Raw genomic sequence first — 21,049 nt, 5'->3', positions numbered from 1 at the left:
CCAGTGACGGTTCCCACACTGGAATGCAAGCTCAAACAAAGGGGGGTGGGCAAGGAGCAGAAATCTTGTTCGTCTGTCTCCTCGGGGCCCAGAACAGGGCCTGGCATATATTACAGCCTCAATAAATATGTGTTGAATGGATAAATGAATCAGCTGTCAAAGAGGAAAGAACTGTAAAAATCTGGTTAGGCTGTATAAAAGCAATACTAACTATAATCATTTATGTCAAATGCCTTCCATTTATGCCTGATCAGCACGCCACTCGGTAATTATTATTCAGACTGCTAAAAAGGTGTCAGATTAGCCTGTGTAAATTCTATTTGATGACACAACTACACTCCTTCCATGCAGGCCTGCCTCCCGTCGTTCGTGGCCATGAAGCCTAGCTGACTCTGGAGACCGCACATAAGGACAGCAAGGACGGAGGTCCTGGGCTGCTCTGGGGCCTCGACTGTATGATCTGGGGCACAGAGATGAGAAATAATCTCTTCCCAAACCTTACAGGAATCAAAAGAACCATGGTGTTTCATGATTGTAAGGCTCGTTGGTTTGCAAAATTCTTTCCACCGTCTCTTTCTGCTTTAATCCACAGGAAAATCTCAATCACACCAAGGAAGTAGAATCCAAGAAAGGGGTAGGGCCTAGCTCAAGGTCACATAGGCATCAGGAGGCAAAGCCCCAGACAGCCAGGTCTCTGACTCCACTGGCCTTTCTTATATAGCTTTACTGTGTGTACATAAGAACAAGAGAGGAAGCTTGCAGATTCTTCATCAAAAAGCACAAAGAAATCTGAGGTCTTATTTTCATTTTAATGTTTAGATGAATCTGGTCTTAGAACCAAAGAGGGCAGCCTTTATCAACTAAAAGTATCTGAATAATTTAGGGAGGAAAAAGAAACGATCCTGAAGATACAGCACCAAGGCCCCCTGCCCATGAACATTGTCCCCCATGGGGAGCTCCCCTCCTCCTGTGGCTCCTTGCCACCTGCATGGTGTGGCTTCATCTCATGCCCAGGGCCCTGGCATAATACAGTTGCGTCCCGCAATTCTGAGCACCTCAGACACACTGCATCCTAGACAAAGGGTAACCTCTCCCCCTACCCCTCACACCCATCAGCTGCTTCTTCTCTCTCCTCCGTCCTCTTAGGCAGCACCACACCCCACTCGTCATCCAAGCCAGAAAGATGGTTCCCATCCCACACGCCATTCTGATCAATCACCCCATCCCGACTGCTCTGCCTCCTAAAGCCCATGACTGTCTCTGTATCCCCCTGGTCTGTCACCCTCACGCCACCCCCATCCAGATGTCTCTCAGCAATGACCTGGACTCTGGTCAGAGCAGCCTTCCTGGCCTCCCTCCCTTGGGTCTTTCCTTCCCTCCCAGGGTGGTTCTCCATTCAGCTGTGTGGTGGGGATTCTTACTAAAATGCAAACATGATAACGACATACCCAGGCTCAGTCTCCCCTGACTCTGTCCTGCCTCCAGGATCAAGGGCAAACTCCTCAGTCTCACAGGCAAACTCTTCACGAGCTGGATCCTGCTCACCTGCCCTTGCCCCCCAGCCCATTGCACCTCAGGTTCCAGCAAAATCTGAGCCCTGATTTTCCCAATATGCCTCCTGTATGAGAGCTCCCACGTGGGATGTGATCTCGACCCCCAATGGCCTGGGGACAGTTTTCTACAGGCTCACTGCAGTATCTCCCCTCTGAGGCTTTCTGTGATCTCTTCCCCATATGCTGCCACCACACCTGGAACATTCTTCCTCATGGCACTAGCCAGTTACAAGAAGGCTGTCTGCCTGCAGAACCATCGGCGGTGATGGGAGGGACAGTGACAAGTACCTAGCATGCTACTTGGCACATAGTAGGTGCTCTGTCAATATTGGCCAAATGAATCAATGAACAGATGACATCCAAAAGGCATTGGCTTGGGCGTCTTGCTGGCTCAGCAGAGCATGTAACTTTTGGTCTTGGGGTCATGGATTCAAGTCCCACGTTGGGGGTAGTTTACTTAAAACAGTAAAGGGGTCATTTAAAAAAAAGACATATGTTCAGTTTACACCAATATGAAATAAATTGCCAATTGATTTGTACATTTTGTATATTTGCTGTAGGTCAAACAATCTAAGGGGAAATCACAGTGTAGATCCGGGCAAAGAGGAATCACAGCATGGGGAGGGAAGCAAGCAGGAACTGAGCGCCTACTAGCAGGCACTGTCCAGGCCCTGGCGCTCACAGTCAGGGGAGGGACAGCACTCCCATGTCCAGGAAGCTGGATGCCATGATTACAGACAATGAAGGAAAAGTTCAGGATGCTATATGGAGTGTGTGGCAAGAGGACCTCATGTGGTGGGAAGGGAAGGCTTCCCTGGGGACAAAAGGTTCGACCTGAGTTAGCCAGGTCTCTTAAAGGGGACACAGTGAGCAGGGAAAAGATTCCCAGAGGAACGACCCGGGGGAGACCCAGAGGCCTCTAGTGAGAGCCAGCAGTGTGCATTTCGGAAACGGCAGGGAGTCCAAGAGGGTGGAAAGCTGAAACATCTTCTCTGTCTCTTGCACTTTTGCTGCTCTTTTCCAGCAGAATTTTAGTTCAAAGCAGGTATCTAAGCATGACTTTGGCTCTCTGGGGGGTCTTTGTCCCCACGTAACCAGAGCTGGGCCTTACTCCTGGACTTTTGGGAACTTGGAGGGCAGAAGGTTGACATGTAGCCCTTTCCTGTGTCACTGAGGGCACCGCTCTGGATGACATGGGATAACCCTGCTGATCAGGCCACACCGGGACGGAAGTCAGGCCAGCGGGGGTGGCTCTGGACCTTACTGAAGGAACACTCTCGAGGGGCTTACTTCCTTCAAAGCCCACCTCCTCGTCAGGAACATGCGAGCAGTGATGCCTACCTCACAGGCTGATGAGCACCAGGAGAGCGGGGAACACGTTGGAATTTTCCACCTGTATCTCCAATGCCTAGCACAGGCTGGCACATAGTAGGCACTCAAAAATATCTGTGGAAATAATGAACGAATCCAGTCAGATAACATACGTGGAAAAGGCTCTGGCAGCATGAAGTCTTTACCCGTGACTGACGTTTGGAGCACTTGCCCAGGAGGAGCCTACAATCTAGAGCCCATTTCTCCATGGCACAGGCTGTCCTGGGAAGCTCTGGTGGCAGGCAGCATGTGACACCCACTGTTCTCTGAGCACAGGAAGGATGTGCTCCGGGAGGAGATGGGCTCTACTGCTTACCTACCCAGGGGCAGTTTCCTCACACAAACACCAAAAATCACTCATCCCCACTTCTTCTGAAAGAACCTGATTTGTCATTTTCCCCCCCAGAATCTCAGGACAGGTGAACTTCCTCAGGCCAGAGGATCCCTAAAGTCTCCAGACATCTCTGGCCCACTTCCACACTTAGACGCCTGATGGAAGGTGCTAGGAGGACAGGCCCGTCAGCACCATGGACAGCGCCCAGCTCCCCGTGCCTGCACACACGCCTTCGCCAAACACTCTGTGCTTACTTACCACCTGGCTCCACAACCAGACCATGAGCTCCAGAGGAGCAGGGGAACATCTCTTCTGCACAAGTAGCTTCCCGACACACTTTGCTGTGCTGCCTACACTGAGCAGAACTCGCTAAGTGCCTGAAGATCCCCAGGCCACACTGGTTTGCACACACACACACACACACACACAGCACACAGCATGTTGCCGGCTGACCGCGTTCAGGTAGTAAGCATGCCGCTGGGACCCCCCCACCAGCCCAGCTGAGCTAAATGGCCTCTCCTCTCCTGATGTGTCAGCAGTCCCTCTCCCGTCTCTCTCTCTTTCTCTCCAGTCCTCATAGGGCTGTTGCACTATTAATCATGATTTTCCAGGGTGGGTCCGAGAGGCGGCTGACAGCCACCAGACGGTGTTTGATAGCAGGGATGACAGAGGAAATCAGAGGGGCAGCCAGATTAATTACAGGTTTTCTCTCGTCTGTGGGCAACAAGATCTTGATTACTCCTCATGATGCTCCAGGCTCCTCAAGACAAATGGATGTGGGCTTCTCGGCTGTTCCGACCCGCCCTGGCTGGAAGACACTCCCAGCAGCAGCCAGCAGCTTGGACGGAGCATGCAGGGAAGCTGGGTGGCCAGGTCAGGGAAGCAGCGCTGCCCCAGACCCTGTGGTCTCCTTGAGGGAGGATCAACCTCTGGGGCCTGATAGAGTTGGGCAGCATGTCTAAGTTTTCCATCTCCCCCCAGGACCGGAGGCAGGGACCCAGTGTTCACAGGCTCTGGGGGATAACCTCTCTGAGTCTGTTTCTTATTCTGTAAAATGAGGGAATAGGTCTAGATGTTCGCTAAGTTCTTTCAAGTGGTGCCGTTCTGCAGCTCTAAGAATTCGACTTCATGCTAACATTTACTGAATATACACTTTCTATGTGTGGAATACTGTTTCAGCCTCAGTGCTCCTCAGAAGAGCCCTGGGAGGCAGATTCTCACACTTTCTCCACCTATCGATGTGGCAGCCGGAACTGCTGAGGTTACGTGAGACCTGCTACGGTCACCTGGCGGGCCAATGGGAATACCAGGCCACCGGCTCCAAGACCGGTTCGTACTCACTATTCTCTACACGTGCCTTCTCTCTGTATCCCAGAACTTGGCACACAGTTGGTACTTGAGGAAATGTTGGAATATGATTATAATGATTATCATGATGTTGAAGAAGAGGAGTCGAATCCAAGTCGATCTAGGGCCCATCTGCACGATTTTCACATCGGGGGAAGCAAGCAACAGAGAAAGGAGTCTGAGTGTCTCCCTTGGCCAAATGAACAGCCCAGGTGTCCTCAGTGTTTGGGATTTACCATCAGGAGATGTGTCCAGGAGTTTGGGATGAGTTACAACGTGGCATGTTAGCCAAAGGCGGCTTGCATCAGCTGGGGAGTGGGACCCAGTCTGACTCCTCAGATAAACTAAAGACAGCGGTGGCCAGCCTGGCCCAGGCTTGATATTCAGGAAGGGTATTCAAGGACCAAAGCAACCAGGGGAATCTGCTAGCACTTAGGACACATGATAAGGGACAGCTCTCCCCCATTCTCGGACACTAACGAGCAGGACATGAGGAATAACCAGTCTCTCTTCCCCTCCAAGCCACTTCCTGTGTAGATCTAGCCTGAAGCCCTCAATCCACTTCTAAAGAATTGCCCCCTCCCCAGGGGCCAGAGCGTGTCCCCCGCTTCCCAACCTACAGGCCACTCTGTGTCCTTAAACTGGTCACTTAAGCTCTGAGAGCTCCATCTCCGCAAACATGAACCATGGCCTAGGGCTCCTCCCTTGAAAAGCTGTTGCAATAGATTCTAACTGTAATGCAATCAGTCCGTGAGAACTTCCATTCTTTCCTCTCTCCACCCACCATTCAAGGCTCCCTCCAGCCCTACACACAGGCGTCCAGGACCACATCCACAGCCTCTCCCAACAAGGCAGCCTCCCAGGCCTCTCACACGTAATACCGCACAGCTCTCTCATCCCCAAAACGCTGCTCTAAGTCAACCCCATCCGGAAGCTTTCTCTGAAGAAGGTCTTCTTCCTTCCTCATTCAGACTCAGCCTAGCGGAGGGGACTGGAGGAGAAGAGCGGACTTTGGACCCATCTCTTAACCTCTCGTCTATAAAATGGGAAGTTATACTTCGACCATCTCCCTTACAGGGTTGCTAAGAGAACCAAATGAGAAAATGAGTGAAGCATTCCTTCACAGACGAGCAAAGTGCTTTCTAAACAAAATGGTGTACCTTGTTCCTTCCCTCCAGACTGGCCAAAGCATAGAAATATCCTTTACAACACTAGAGGATTGATACTTTATTCATTCCACAAATATTTCTACTGAGTGCCTACGAGCAGGCACCGTCCAGGCCCTGGCGCTCACAGTCAGGGAAGGGACAGTGTCCTCCTATCCAGGAAGCTGGATGCCATGATTACAGACAATGAAGGAAAAGTTCAGGATGCTATGGAGTGTGTGGCAGAAGGACCTCATGTGGTGGGAAGGGAAGGTTTCCCTGGGAACAAAAGGTTCGACCTGAGTTAGCCAGGTCTCTTAAAGGGGACACAGTGAGCAGGGAGAAGATTCCCAGACAGAGGAACGACCCAGGGGAGACCCAGAGGCCTCTGGTGAGAGCCAGCAGTGTGCATTTTGGAAATGGCAGGGAGTCCAAAAGGATGGAAAGCTGAAACATATTCCCCGTCTCTTGTATTTTTCATCCCGTCTCCCTCATTAGGGGCCCTTGGTTCCTGGATACAGCTCCGCATCTAAAGCCAGCTGCCTCCATGAACCTGGCTCCGGACCCAGCCACCTTCCCAGACAAGCAGAGGAGGCCACAGCATCCAATCTGCTTTCCAGTGCAAAGGAGGTGGTTAGAGGTGAGAAGACAGGAAGTTAAGCACCGGTCTTAGTGAGCTGGGGGAGGCGGGAAGAGAATCCCAGCGTCGGATGTGACAGGCAAGACTGGCTGGGGATGGGTGAGGAACGTCTCTGGCATTTATCTGAGGCCACCAGGCTGGGTCCTGAGGGAGATGAGCTCCTAGCAGAGACCACGTGAGCTGAGGCTTTGAAACAAAACTGCCCAGTGCTGGAGCTGTTGGTAACACATTTAGAGCAGAGAGACCTTGCAAGAGTGTCCACAGTGGAACAGAGAGTGAGCAGGCGACAAGGCTGATGCAGAGAGAAACTGCTTTTTAAGGACAGTGTTTTAATTACCTCCAGATAAACACAGCTCTTCTTCCCCTGCTCGGGATCTGTCTGTGTGTCTGGGAGTAGAGGGGTTGTCCTGGAGAGGCTTGGCCATGCCCTAGAGTGAAGCTGTACGCACCGCAGCCCTCCATAAGGAGATCTGGAAAGAGCCGGCACGGCTGGGTGGGCTGTGTGTGACGCAGGAGGGGAGGTTCAACAGAACTGAACTATCAGAAGCCAAAGATGGGTTACAAGAGACACACGGGTGATGGTACGCAGACTCTCTCCCACGCCACTGAGGTCAAAGCCAGAGGAAAGCGCTCTGATGTTAGTAATGAAGAAGCACGTGGCAGACCCGGAGCCTTCCCTTGACCCAGCCGAAGTGGAGTCTGTCCTGTTCACAGTCACTTCGTGTACATATCGGCTTTTTGGTGTCTCTGACACCATGGTCAGAAAGCAAGGCCCTGTCCTCTTTTTCTAAGTGCCAGCCAGACCAGGGGCCAAACCAACTCTCCCTAGGTGTCTGCATTCCACGGGGAAGCCCAGGATGGACCCCCTGGGCTCTCCCCGGGGTGGAGGATGAGTGGGGGGTGGGGAGAAGAAGAGAGCCCCATATAGTAAGATAAAGGTGCATAACAAACACGTGGTGTCCCATTCAAGATGCAAAGCAACTGAACTTATTCTAGCAGTCATCAAAGCAAAACACAATCTCTGGGACTTGCCCAAGAGCCTATGAACGGTCCATCCACCTCTTCTCTGCCACCCAATTCTGTTGGCACCGACGGCCATCTGCGTAGGGGAGGCCTGGCACCAGGCTCTGTGAGTGCAGAGAACAGTCACTGGCTGCTGGCCAGTTGCCCCCGGGAGAGGGTTCTAGAACGGCAGTTAGGGTAGAAAGGAGACTTGCTTTTCATTCTAAAGTGTTCTCTACAGTGTGTGTGCATTTTCAGAGATTGGACTGCTGTTTCAATTAAGAAATCTACTTAATAATTTAAAAAACAATAAAGAATCCCAACTTTCTCAATGACTGGCTCAGAGATATGAGCACGCTACTTAAGCCCCTGAACCTGGGTCCCCTTGTTCTGTGTAGTGAGGCTAAACACACCTCAGGTTCAAGTGCGCAGTGACTGCTGGGCCTGCCCGGGCCCTCGTCGGCGTCGGTTGTTCTGAGCTGACCCTGGAACCTGGTCTGAGATCACACTACTCTCCCAGCCACAGTCCAAGCCCAACTCTCCGCTCTCCTGTCCTCCGCCCACAGCTCCCACCCCCTCCCCAGGCTACCCACAGCCTCAGTGCTCACCTCTGAGTACCCCCCATACACCTGAGCTCTGGTTCTTGGCTGGATCCCATGCCCTGGGCAAAAGGAGGGCCCTCCCTCTGAAGGAGAGACCCCAGGGTGGGAGGGCTGCCATGTTCAGTCGGTCTCTGAGGGGCTTAGGGATGCAGAGGACACCCTCTCCAGCAGCTGCCTTGGGCTTTTGCATTTGCAACAAGCCACAGGAGAGCACAGCTCGCATTCAGCTTGCCAAAGTCCCATCACTTTCCCTCTGCCATGGCCCAGAGAGGTCCAGTCCTTCCCTTGTGGATGACAGGAAGTCCGGGGCACCCATAGTCTCAGAAGCACTGTGGGGGAGAACCTTGACCTCCTTAGCTAAGTAGGGAGCTGTATCCACACTCCGTATGCCCCACCTAGGAACCACGGTGAAAGGAGCACAGACCATGACCATGGGAGCCCAGCTCCTTTCTCTCCAAGAAGGGGAGAGAAAGGCTGTGAGCATTGCTCCTCTACTGACGGGGCTGCCACCCGGATGGGACCTGGACACACCTCCAAGAACGCTGCCGCAGAACCTTCCAGAGCACTGTCTGCCCTGGAAAAGGAGGACATCACAAGCAGCACACCTATGAACGCATGATGCGCCACAGTCACAAAGCAGCTTTGACAAGGCAGGGCAGCCTTCGTCACCAAATGAGAAAGAAGCGCTGGGAAAACAGAGGGGGAGAACATCCCCAGGCCTGGACAGGTGAGCCGCATTCTTGGACAGTGCAGGCACATGCTGCTTAGGAAGGAAGACCTTCTAGCAGGGCACCAGGAAAAGCAAGAGGTGTCCAAAGGGCAGTGACTAACCAGCTTGGCAGAGGCACACTACCCAGAGACAGATAAGTATAGGGGTCAGATTCTAGAAGGCCTCAAATGCCAAGGTTAAGGAGCTGGGACTTTATCGTGTAGGCAATAAAGAGCCACACTGAAAGTTTCTGGGCAAGGGAGGGTGAATCATGGAGCTGCGCTTGCAGGAGATCAATGAGACCGAGGTGTGCCAGATGGCCTGGAAGGCAGAGAGGCTGGGGAGTGGGCACTTAGCCACTGCAGGAGAGCCTGAGATTGTAGAAGAAGCCATGCCTGGAGGGAACAGACCCTGCACAGCTGAACATTAAGGCACTAGACTGGATTGCCCACAGACTGGAAAAGAAAGGTTCTAGACTGCCAAGCGTTGGGCAAGAGCACAGACTTCATGGATCTCCAAGGAAAGCAGAGCCCAAGGCAGCCCAAAGCCAGCCTCAGCAGGACACGAGACATCAAACATCCGGTAGGGCCTGGATGGGGCCCAACGGGGAGGGACTCTGTGGATGAGTGAACTGGGAGTCAGAAGGCCTGCATTCAAACCTGACTTTGCTACTGTTCCCTGTATTATGGTCCAGTCCTCCAGCCTCTCTGGCTCTTAGTTTCCCATAAAACAGGCACAAGGCTGTCCAAAAATCGAAGAAGATAGGATGTGTCCAAAAATGTTTTCATAACCTGCAATCAGAAAGTCAGGAAGATTGTCTTCTAGATCAGTCTCTAGGGTTTGTTCGAGCTAATCTCCTCCACCTCCCCCACCAACATTTTATTCCTTGTCTTTTGTCCTAGAATCTATGTCTGACTCCCCATCTCTCAGAATGATCGAACAGATGAATGATTTATCATTGTTTTCTATAAAACACCTAGGACAATGTTTTCCACCTAGTTGGAGCTCAATAAATGTACGATTAATTATTAAAAGTGAACCTATAGAGGATGTTTTAATCCTACTCATCATTCCCCTGCTCAGTGGCTCATCTTAATATCAATGCTGGGACAAAAAAAAATAATTAGGATGGCAGGTTGAGAGCTCTCTCCCCTCTCCCGTCTCCCTTCACATAATTCCTCCCAAAGGAAGGCCGCATAAGGCAGAGGTTAGCAGCACAAAGCTCTGTGTCTGCTTCAGACCGTTCCTTGATTCGGGACTCAGTTTCTTACTAGCAGGGACGCTGGGCAAGTGAGTCATCTCCCCAAGCCTCAGTTTCCCCACCCACAAAATGGAGAAAATGTTAACTCTTCCTAAGGTTGCTTTCAAAGATTCCCCATGACCTTAGCAATGCAGCTGCAAACAGAAAGTGTGCCCTGCTTGCCCTGATACTGAGCTGACTGAGATGGCTACTGTGTTATTGTGACTATTGTTATTATTGTCCAGAGCCAAATCACTGTGATTGGGGGGGGGGGGTGGCATTTGGGTACAGATTTCCCATTAGTGTGGATGATGGTGTGTGCTTTGTGACCGCCAATAGATCAAGCTTCTCATTGCTTTCAACTGGAGAAAACACATTTCAGGGAGCTCTGAAATGCCTGGACCCCCAAGCCAATCTAACAACCAGCTATCAAGTGGCATCTGGGGCTGGGGGCACTGAGTGGATCAGTCGCCCTTATGGTGCTAACCCAGCGTTAATGGTGCAAGTGAATTACAAACAAGGCCCACCTGCTGTGCTCAGCAACAAAACCCGGCAGGAGGGTAATTGCCCGGAACTTGAGCACAGGGGGACACAGCAGGCAGGGAAGACATTAAACATGGGGAGGAACGACTTCCCAACGCTTTCCTTCTCCACACAGACCCAAGGAGAAGCCAGCAGGCAAGGGGACAGGAAGCCAGCAGGCACCAAATGGGGAACACTCCAGAACTGCAGAAGAAAGGTCTTCCAGCCGACCACAGCTGGCTGGCCGGCACAGCGCCCTCCACAGATTTGAGAGCAAGGGGAGAACATCTGGGTCAGCTGCATGCGGCCGGATATCCCTCCGTGAGCTGGGATGACAAGGATTCCAGCTCGGCCAAGTGCACCACCCCACGGGAAGTTACCAACCCACACCCGGGGGTAGAATGATGCGCTCGCCCAAGCTGGCGTAGGCCACGGCGGCAGGAAGACCATTCATCTCTTCACCCAGATGCTCGGTGTGCATTTATTAGGCATTGGTGGCAAGTGAGGGAAAAGTGAATAGGACACGAGACACTCTTCCAAGGAGAGTCAGGCACAGACATCCGTCACTGGGCACAGGCTGGGTCGGGCAGTCACACAGCCAAGATAAAAAGCAGTGCCACCCCTAGGCAGAGAGCTCTAGTGATGCCAGGCACGGTCCAGGCAAGGACCATTAAGCTGGTCTTGAAGGACCCAGACACACACACAGACACACACCCGCACGTGCACCCTTCATACAGACATACGCCATGTACCGCGTGTGCACAGACACACACGTAGCCAGGTTTTCAGCATCTGAACGGGAGGCCTGCAGCCCAAGGCTCTCATAGTCCCATCAAGATCTTAACATACCCTGAAGCCAAAAAGAAAGGGACAAACTGGGGTACACAGTGGAAAACAAGCCTTGTCTTTGACCATCTTCACGGTCTCTTACAGGCAAGAAAAGTTGAGCCCTTCCTCTCCCCGCGCCCCCCCCCCCCCCCCCCCCCCCCCCGCTCCTGGAAAGGCCTACCAAAGCCCTGAGAAGTGCGATTATAAGCAGGGACCTCCCTCTGGGCTTGGCCACCAGAGCAATCCTTCCTCTTCCTCCTCCTGAGAAATCAGACCATGACAAGGGGCAGGGACATTTCAGGACACTCATGAGGGGCAGGCAGGTGCATCAGCTCTGCAAGGCTGACTCCTAACGCCAGGCCCCTCGTTTACTAGCTGGGGTCAAGGCACGGACCTCTCAGCCTGGGCTGCCTCCCCTGTAGAACACTGATGATAGCAGCACCTACCTCGTCGGGCTGTTGGCCGTTTTAAATGAGAAATGCATATGAAGTGCCCAGGACAGTACCTGGCACATAGTTGAGCCTCCAGTAAATATATTCCAAATATAACTCACAATGGCCCCACATTCCTGCTACCTAGAAGCAAAGAGCTCTGCCGATCGAAGTCCACATTTACTCCAGCAAAGGGCCTTTACATCGGCACGATTTCCTTCATGCAACGAGGATTCGAGCAGCCAGTGTGGGGAAGCATAAGGTCTTGTACAAATGTCCTTGTCCTTGAAGCCTTTATGAATCATAAGAAAAAGAAACCCACCTGTGTCCTGCAGAGCTGTACGCACACACACACACAATCATACACACGTATATACACATATGCGCATACGTTTGTGCATACACACAGAAACACGGAGCCCCTGGAAACTGTCCGTCTACATTGAAAGTACTAGTATCCACATTGTGTGACCTGATGGCTATGACAGTCTAGGCAGTAGGTGGCGCTGGAATAACTATACTATTTCTGGAAGAGGAAACTGAGGCTCAGAGAAAATAAATGTCTTGCCCAAAACCCAGGGAAGGGCATCCCGGGGAATGACGTTCCTGGGCACCCACTCTGCACCCTGTGCATACGGGTGTCTTTGCCCCTTCCATGTGCTCCCACCATCCGGTCCCACAAAAACCCTCTGAGGCCCTAGTCAGAACCCTCCTGCGAAGACAAGGAAACAGAAACGCAGCAAGGGTAGGTAATTCTCTAAGGATCACAAAGCTAAGCGACGAGCCAGGATGCAAACAGTTTGTCTGAATCAGACCCGCCAGCTTCTCCCAGGGGGCCGGGGAAGATTTAGTACATGGCACAGTTCTGATTAATTGTCGCCTCTCTGGCTGCAGGCCCAGCAGCCTGGGCTCTGACCTCCCACAAAGCCTGGGGACAGGCCTACTATGCACCAGGGAGTGCGCTGTGAAGGGCAACGCCAAGTCCCCGAGGTTCCTCGCGCACTCCCTGCACGATCCCCCCGGGGGGCCTTCACATGGGTTCTGCCCTTTGCCTAGAACATTCTCCCACCAAAAGACTGGCTCATGCTTTCACCTTCTTCCAGGCCTTGACTCAAATCTGTCTCCAGATGCCTTTATCCTCCCCATTCTACTTTTCCTTTCTTCCCGTAACACCGACCGCCTCCTAGTTTATTATGTAACTTTTTGACTTATTTATGTTTCTTATTTATATAGGTTGCCCCAACACACGCTTTCTAAAATGTAAGCTCCCTATGAATTTGGTCTCCTTTGTTCCTCGGGCCTCCGACGCAGCTAGAGTAATGCGTGTCATACAGCAGGCGCTCAATAAAGGTGCAGAACTAATACGAGAAACCTCTCGTACACGGCTATCAACGTGACACACGCAGAGCACTGAGGAGGCTGTGCATATTCTGAAGAGGGGGCTATGGCCCCCAGGAGCTTCCCAATTCTGCTGGGGGTAGGGCAGCCTCAGGAGCACGGATATTGGAGGAGATCGGAGGACGGGCCTATTGATTACCGTGACAATTCAGACACAAAGGTGGCATTAGAAGCTTCCTATTTACAATGTTCTGACAGCCAACAAGATGAAGTGAGAAGAAGGGCATCAGAGAATTTCAAGGCATTCTTGTCTAGGATACAAGGAGAACCCAAGGCCACGTCAGAGCCCAGCTGAAGCCTGGAAGCCAGGCTCTGCTTATCAGCATATCCTGAAGGGACAGCAACATGGCAAAGGGACAGGGGGACGGTGGGTCTTCACAGCCTGGGAAGTTGAGAGTTGGGGAAAACCCAACTCCTGGTGAAGACAGATCCCAGAATCTCCATGCAGCAAGGGACCTTGGAAATCACACAGCACAGGCTCCTCGGCTCACAGATAGAAAAATAGGCTCAGAGAGGGAAAATGACTTCATCAAGGTCAAGAATTGGTGCCAGAGCAGGTTCTAAAACCCGACTCTCCTGGCTGCTTGGTCAACACCCTTTTCATGTAGTACTCGCTCACTAAAACATTTTGTTTTTTGTTTTTTTTTAATTTGTTTGTTTTATATCTTACACAAACCAGCACTGTACTGGATGTTGGAGACACAAGACACTATGCCGAACGGATAAACACACTGGCAGTCATCAGATTCATATACAAGGTGCAGTGTTATCCCGGAGGAAGTGTGGGCTGGTTGCCATGGGAACACTGGGGGGGGGGTCCCCCATGCCACAGTCGGGGCATCAGGAGGAATCCTCAGAAGCAAGAATGTTGAAGCCAGAGTCGGCCAGAGGGAAGGGGAGTGGTGGGAGGAAGAAACAGCACCTACGGACTTGGCCAGAAGGGGAGAGGAAACGGGATCTTTAGGAATCTGAAAGCAGTGAGAAATGATGCCCAGAGGCACACAGGACCCAGTCATGCAAGGCTTTGGCAGCCAAGCGAAGAGATTTGAATGTTATCCTAAGGGTAATGTGAGCCATTGAAGGGTTGTAAGTAAACTCGGTGACATTAACAGAATTACTTATAGGAAGATCACTCTGGCTGAAACTAAACAGTTTTAGAGGGTTCCGGCTGGGGTCTGGGATGATCGGCTGGATGGGTGTCTTGGCGAGAGTTAAGGATAACAGAGACAGTGCAGGAAGAGGCATGTTTGCATCGAGACCTCTTTAGAGTATAGAGCTGGATCATGAAGAAACCAGAAGGAAGAAGGACTTCCTGCCTTCTAGAATGAGCAACTGTGTGGACATTGGTTCCACCAGAGGAGAGACAGGGGTGGGGGGACAGGTAGGGGCAGAGGATAGAATGAGACCCCATCCCAGAAGAACAGAGGAACCAACAATCAGGAGGAAGAGACAGCGAACCTTGAGATGCCAAGAGCGCCGGTGGTATGCATGTCCAGCAAGAGAATAAACAGCAGGCCCTTGAAATCCTCCCATACAGAGCTCAGACCGTTTGGGGCTAAGCTCCAAGGTCACCTTTGCAGCTGACTGTGGTGCTCCCAAGTCAGCAGAGCCTTTGGACAGCCTGTGACTTCTTCCCCAGGGGCTGAACCTCTACTCTTCCAAGGTCAAGGGGCCAGCTTGGAGAACGTTCAGAAAGGCACAGAAAGTTATTTCTCAGTCCTGAAAAAAGGCCCCTGCTTATCATGCCACTTTAGAAGACACAGCTGAGAGACAGCAGAGCATGGCAATGAAGAATGCAGACGCTGGGAACAAATTCCAACTCCACCCGCTAGCTGTGTGATCTCGTGCAGGTTACTTAACTTCTCTGTGCCTTGTTGCCCTCATTAGGAATATGGGGTTAAAAAAATATGTGCCTTCTCACAGAGCTGTGAAGGTTAAGCGAATTAACATTTGTTAAAGAGCTTAGAAGAGGGTCTGGAAGACAGTAAGCACCGCATACTTGTTAAATTAATAAAAATATACGCATAACATGAGGATTTAGATGCCGTCACCGGGAACAAGATAATTAGGAGTCGGGGAGGTGAGGTTCTGCAGGCCAAGGGGACCCAGGAGAAAGAAGGAGCATTCTGCAGTGTGGGCTTTAAGCACTCTGGCACTCCTCATTAGGGAAAATACTGGGCTGAGCCAAGCGAATAGATTAAACCAGCTTTAGCCACGGATCACTCCGAGAAATAATTATTCTGGGTGTGGATCTTCTTTAAGAAGTAATGTTTATTGCAGAAACACAGCAAAGACACCCCAAATAGCTTTGATGTGTGTGGAATTTGACCAGCCTCCGTGATATTGCGGGGGGTGGGGTAGTCCTGTCGTATGTATCAGGCTCTCTCTCTAAAACACTGAAATTCACAGCACATTTGCTATGCAGCTCAGCAAAAGGTGTATGAATAAAGACGAGCCTGCTTGCTCAACACCGCTCAGCCAGCAAGCCTGAGAGGTACTCACTCTGGCTGTGGAGAGGGGGAGGAAAGCCCATCCCAGGAGGACACCCTGACATTGTATTCCTACAGGCTCGTGCTCCTGCTTCGACTTTGTCACTTGCTAGTGAAAACAATACAGCCCCAACACGAGGTCACCAGCTTCCCCCGAGATCGCAGGCTCCATGCCTATGTGGCTGTCCCCACGCCTTGCTTCTGGAAAGGAAAGGAAAAATTGCTGGTCGTGCGTCTACACTCGCTCTCGCTCCTCCTTTCTGCCTCTTTTCATTCTCATCTGTTCTTTGTGACTCCTCCCTCCCAGCTGGCTACCAGAGGCCTACGTCCAGGGCAGCCCAGGGTATTGGGGCCCTCTGAGACACAGAGTGGGGGGAAGCTCATTTGGCATCAGTTTAATCTCTGGGTCTCTGTGAAACTGCCAGAGAAGGATGCTCTTGCCCAGCCAGACACCCCTGACCACGGTCCTGGACTCCTCCCATTCCCAGGGACACTCAGGACCCAAAGAGCAGCACTGTCTCTAAGGAGGATCCTGGTGGGTCCCCACAATGCCCCAATACAGCTTTCCTAAGCTGCTTTCCTTAGACCAGTTAGTATAAGGACCAGCCCTGGCCAAAACCGTGATCTACATGAAATCTAAATCTGTTCATTCATCCAACCAACACTTCTGAGCACCTACTCAGCCCCGTGCATAGCCTAGGAGCTGAAAATATTACTGTTCAACACTCTTGCCCTCATGGAGTACTGCAGTCCCATGTGGGGGTATGGGGGGGACTTCATTGGTTGGTACGCTGGCTAACAGAGAGGCACCTAAGCTCTCCTGGGGGTGGAGGTCAGAGGAAGTCTCCAGGAGAACACCATTTAGCCGGAGAGGTCAAAGAGAAATAAGAAAGACATGTCCAAGAATATTGGAGGCATCCCTGTTCATGAAATTCAAAAACTAGACTTCTCAACATCTACCAACCACAGAATGGATCAATTGCAAGATAGTCACACAATGGAACACAGCCATGAAATGAACAAGGTATAACAACACGGGTGAATCCCACAAGGAGAAGAACACTGAACAAAAGGAAGCCAGACACAAAAGGTGCATGCTCTGTGATTCCACGTCTGTGCGCTTCAGAAAGAGGCAAGGCTTGGCCCTAGTACTGGGAGTCAGGATGGTGGGGACCTTCAGGTCACAGGGACCTGTGGGGGGTCCAACTGGGACAAATGTGCAGTTTCTCAACCCAGGTATTGGATATAACTGTGTGTTCACTGCAAAAACTCAAAACTATACACTTAACGATTTCTTCATTGGTTGGTACGCTGGAATGACTTCCATGAAAAAGTTTAAATTAAAAAAAAAAATTGCGGGGGAGCCTGGGTAGCTCACTGGTTTAAGCCTCTGCCTTCGGCTCGGGTCATGATCTCAGGGTCCTGGGATCGAGCCCCACATCGGGCTCTCTGCTCAGCGGGGATCCTGCTTCCTCCCCTTTCTCTGCCTATCTCTCTGCCTACTTGTGATCTCTGCCAAATAAATAAATAAAATTTTTAAAAAAAAAATTTAAGGTAAATGAGAGATAAGCTGGCAAAGCAGAGGTCCTGCCCGTCTTCAAAGCCCTTCACCATCTCTCAGTCACCCATGTGACCTACGCCCCTTCCAAGCAGCAGTCTACACCTCTTAATCTACAGTCACACCAGAAAGCATCAGATTAATTAATTCACACTAAATTGTCCATGACTAAAAGCCGTTCAACAGTATGACCCCTCCCTGGGGGAAGTCCTTTTTAATAAAGCAGATTTGCCTGAACTCCAGATAGTAACCATGGCCAGGCAGGAGCAAGGAGACCTAAGCTGTGGGGTGGAGGGCTCCTCCCTAGCGCCTTCAACACCCCGATGCCATTGCTTCACCCAAAGACCGTGGGACACGCTGAGCATCCTGCTTCTTCCGGGAGCATGAGCCACAGTGGAGGGAGGCACCTTCTGCAGGGGGTGCATCCTTACCCCAAGGTACGGAGAGTGGGCGGCAAAAACGGACAGGCGCTCCAGGCAGAGGGGAGGTGGCGGATGTCATGGGTGTGTCCGTGCAAGGCTTGCCAGGGACTGCAACTTTATACTGCCAAAAAACAAACAGGATTTTGACCTACATCTCTTAATTTACATAGCAGATTGAGTGGCCTTTGGGCAGCTCTATCGCGTTTCCAAGAATTATCCAAATATTTCCCTGCTCCTGAGCACGTGGGAATTGCTATAGGTTTGTGATCTCGGACAAAAATTCACAGCAGGCAGAGCAGGAAGCAGACGCATCGTGGGGACCAGGACCTAAGGCTTCCTTGGGGACAGCTGCCAGCCACACCCGGCTGCCTCTACTCTTCTCAGTCCTGAAAGCAAATAAGGGACCAGGGAAAAAAACCCCTTGGACTGCTCGAGGTCCCTGGGTCTCATCAGTCTGTTTTTTTCCCCAGGCTTGGCTCGGGCAAGGAGACTGGCAGAGAGGAGAGAGAAACCCCTCCCTGGCTGGGGGTATCCCCTCCTCTTGCCAGCGACGGTCTCACGAGAGATCTGGAGATGAAGCTCTCCCGCTCACCAGACTCTTTCCAAACCCACTGTCTCTAGATCAGTGGTTTTCCCAGACATAGCAACAGGTCCCCCGCCTGACAGACTCAGCCCTGAATAGGTCCCCAGGGGAACAAAGACACACTCACACACACACACACACACACACATACACACACATATTCTCTCTCTCTCTCTCTCTCTCTCTCTCTGAAGTGCCTCTCAGGGGAGGCAGGCCGGCGGGCCGGAGTCTCGCACCTGGGGCTCTTTCCAGAACCCCGGGGCAGGGCCCTGCACACAGGCTCTGCAGGGGGGCAAACCAGGGCTGGGCCCTTGAGGGAGGAGGAGCCCATGTGTGCCGGGTGGACGCCTCTCTGGGCTCCCCCTGCCTTCACGTGGAAAGCGGCAGCACAGGTGTGAACCAGTAAAGGTGTGAATCTCACCTTCACCTTGGAGTCCCCATGGGCTGTGGGACCTCAGCCATGGCCCCAGCACATATCTGGGTGTCTGTGAACTACTCCAACCACCTTAGAGAGATAAAGACAGCGTGCCATCAAACACAGGGCACCTGGGGCTGCCTCCTGCCGTGTATTGGGGACTTAGCACCTGACAGGTACCACTCGACGCACTTCACATACCTATCGCTCTCAATCAAGCAAACCAAAAGGCGGGTCTGAAGAGCCCCATTTTAGGGACACGGTCCAGGAAGGCGCTGCAGCTGCTCTGACATGGTACAGCTTTCAAGCAGAAGCAACGAGATCTGAACCCATGTCTGGCCACCTTCAGAGCCTGCATGGCTCACCGCGATACTAGCTCTCCCCTGTGACACAGGCTCACAGCTACACAGCTGCATAAGCAAAGAGATTCCCAGTGGCCTTTTTGCACATCCCACAGTAGATGTTCTGCAAGTGGGGCGCCTCTCCCCGCCAGATCTCCAAACACAGCCACGCCTCCCTTCTCTCTCTCTTGGCTCCCCACCAGCAAACACCAGGAAGCCGGCAGGGGGAGAGAGAGTTCTCATACCCTCTCCCAGCCCTCCCCCTGTCACCTAGGAAATGTTGCATTTTCATTGCTTCACAGGAAAAAGCTACATCAGTAGTTTTAATGCTTAGAATTTCTCTTAAGTAATGAAAGTTAATAGCCTCTCAGGTCCCTAATTGAGCCCCACCAACGACAAGTGAGGCAGCCTAACTTCAGATATGGGGTACTGTGCTGAAAACTTCTAAGTCAAAGGGTTTTTAGACAGATACACGCAAACACACACAGGCGGGTGTGCACAGAGAGGCGCAGGGACCATTCCAGAAGACGGTCTGCTGTCTGCTCCTAATCAGGGAGCTGCGATTCCCGAGACCGGCCCCCCGGAGTGGCTCCTCTCTGATTCAGGAGGCCATGCAAGCCCGACATAGCTTCAGACATTTAAGCACTTTAAATACACCAATTATGATAATACCCTGCTGACGGCATTTCATCCTAAGTGAAGGCTCAGGCCAAGAAGACTTGGAAATCATCGTCACCGCACAGACAGTGCCCTTGGCCGACGCTCCTCCTCGCCATTGCGTGGGTGGTCCCAGGGTGGCTGTTCCCCACGGCAACAGACAAGGCACTTACAGCCGGGGGGGGGGGGGGGGGGGACAGAGGTGCCACCGTCTGTGTTCCTGAGTGACCCAGGTGACTTTTGGGGCCCCTCACCTGCGAAATAATGGGCCTGCCTCACAGGTTCCACATGAGGAAGGAGGCAGCCACGTGCGAACTCTAAGAGGGTTACAAACAGGCATAATGAGTAAGGATTAGCAGCAACTCCCCCAACCCAGATGTCCCTCGGCAGCAACCCCCAGCGGCTAAGCAGAGCACAGTACTCCCATTCCGGCACACAGAACGAAGGGGCCTGGGGTCCCTGGAGAAAGGCGTGTTCACCATGAACACACAGAGGCCTCTGGGGGCTGCCAGTGGTAGTGCAGAGGGCTACAGGGGACTGGAAGGGCACATACCCCACCCCACCCCCAGGACTCCCTGGGCAGTGAGACCTGAACATCATTCCTGCAGGACCAAAGTTCACAGCAAGGCGAACGGGGGGTGTGATGAGTACAGGGTATGATACGCAACTGGTGAATTACGGAACTCTACATCTGAAACTAATGGTAACCCCATATTCACCCATTGAATTTAAATAAGTAAAACAAACAAAAAAAAAAAGATGAATGGAGGAAAGGCAGAAGGGGTAGGAACACTCAGAAAAAGAGGGACAAGTTTTAGACCTTTCACAGCTTGGAGCTAACCTGGAGGCAGGCCTGGCCGGTACAGTGAAGACCTTGGCAATGAGCATGGAGTTCTAAGTGGCTCCAGAATTCTGAGAAGGCGTGCTGCGTCTGAGAATACGGATGAAGACACAGAATGGAGATAAAGAGGACAGCATGGGAGCAGCTGGGTGCAGAAGCCCCATTAGGAGCTGGGTCCTTTCCATCTTTGTCTCACTTAATCCTGCTAAATCTCTAAGACGGCTTCTGCCCTCCCTATCTTTCCAGATGTGGAAGGCTGCCGAGGGAAGGGCACGTGCCCCCACCAGCTGCACGACAGCACATGACGATGCTGGCCTGCAGCAGGGGCCACCCGCAAAGCCCACATCCCCACCCCATCAGGCTCTACAGCTGAGGTTCCAGGCAGAAGTGTCCCTCGCGCCTCTCACAAGCCCAGCTAGATTCTGGGAGCTCTGGGGTGAAGAGGAATAGGAGACAGACCCTTAACCTCAAAGAGCTTTTGGAAGGATTTGAAAGACAAGCCCAAGACTCATGAGGCAATCATCACAATCAGCTCTAAATTATGAGAAAATTAAGAGTTCACGGCAAGAATCATCTTAAAAGTCTCTTTCATGACATCAGCGGGGAAGACCTCCCCTGACC

General features: G+C 52.0%; 1 protein-coding gene across 2 annotated transcripts in view; it reads right to left on the bottom strand.

The window, feature by feature from the left end:
* The window catches only part of GRIK4 (glutamate ionotropic receptor kainate type subunit 4), a 415,182-nt gene that overhangs the window by 293,282 nt on the left and 100,851 nt on the right, over positions 1 to 21,049 (bottom strand). For both annotated transcript variants that reach the window (XM_032359115.1, XM_032359116.1), the window contains exon 2: positions 2,895 to 2,999. The gene's annotated coding sequence lies outside the window, so the exon portion shown is untranslated. The remainder of the gene's footprint in view (positions 1 to 2,894; positions 3,000 to 21,049) is intronic.

The sequence above is a fragment of the Mustela erminea genome, chromosome 9 (assembly GCF_009829155.1).
Source record: "Mustela erminea isolate mMusErm1 chromosome 9, mMusErm1.Pri, whole genome shotgun sequence".
NCBI classification, from domain to species: domain Eukaryota; kingdom Metazoa; phylum Chordata; class Mammalia; order Carnivora; family Mustelidae; genus Mustela; species Mustela erminea.
This window is presented reverse-complemented; position numbering and strand designations above follow the sequence as displayed.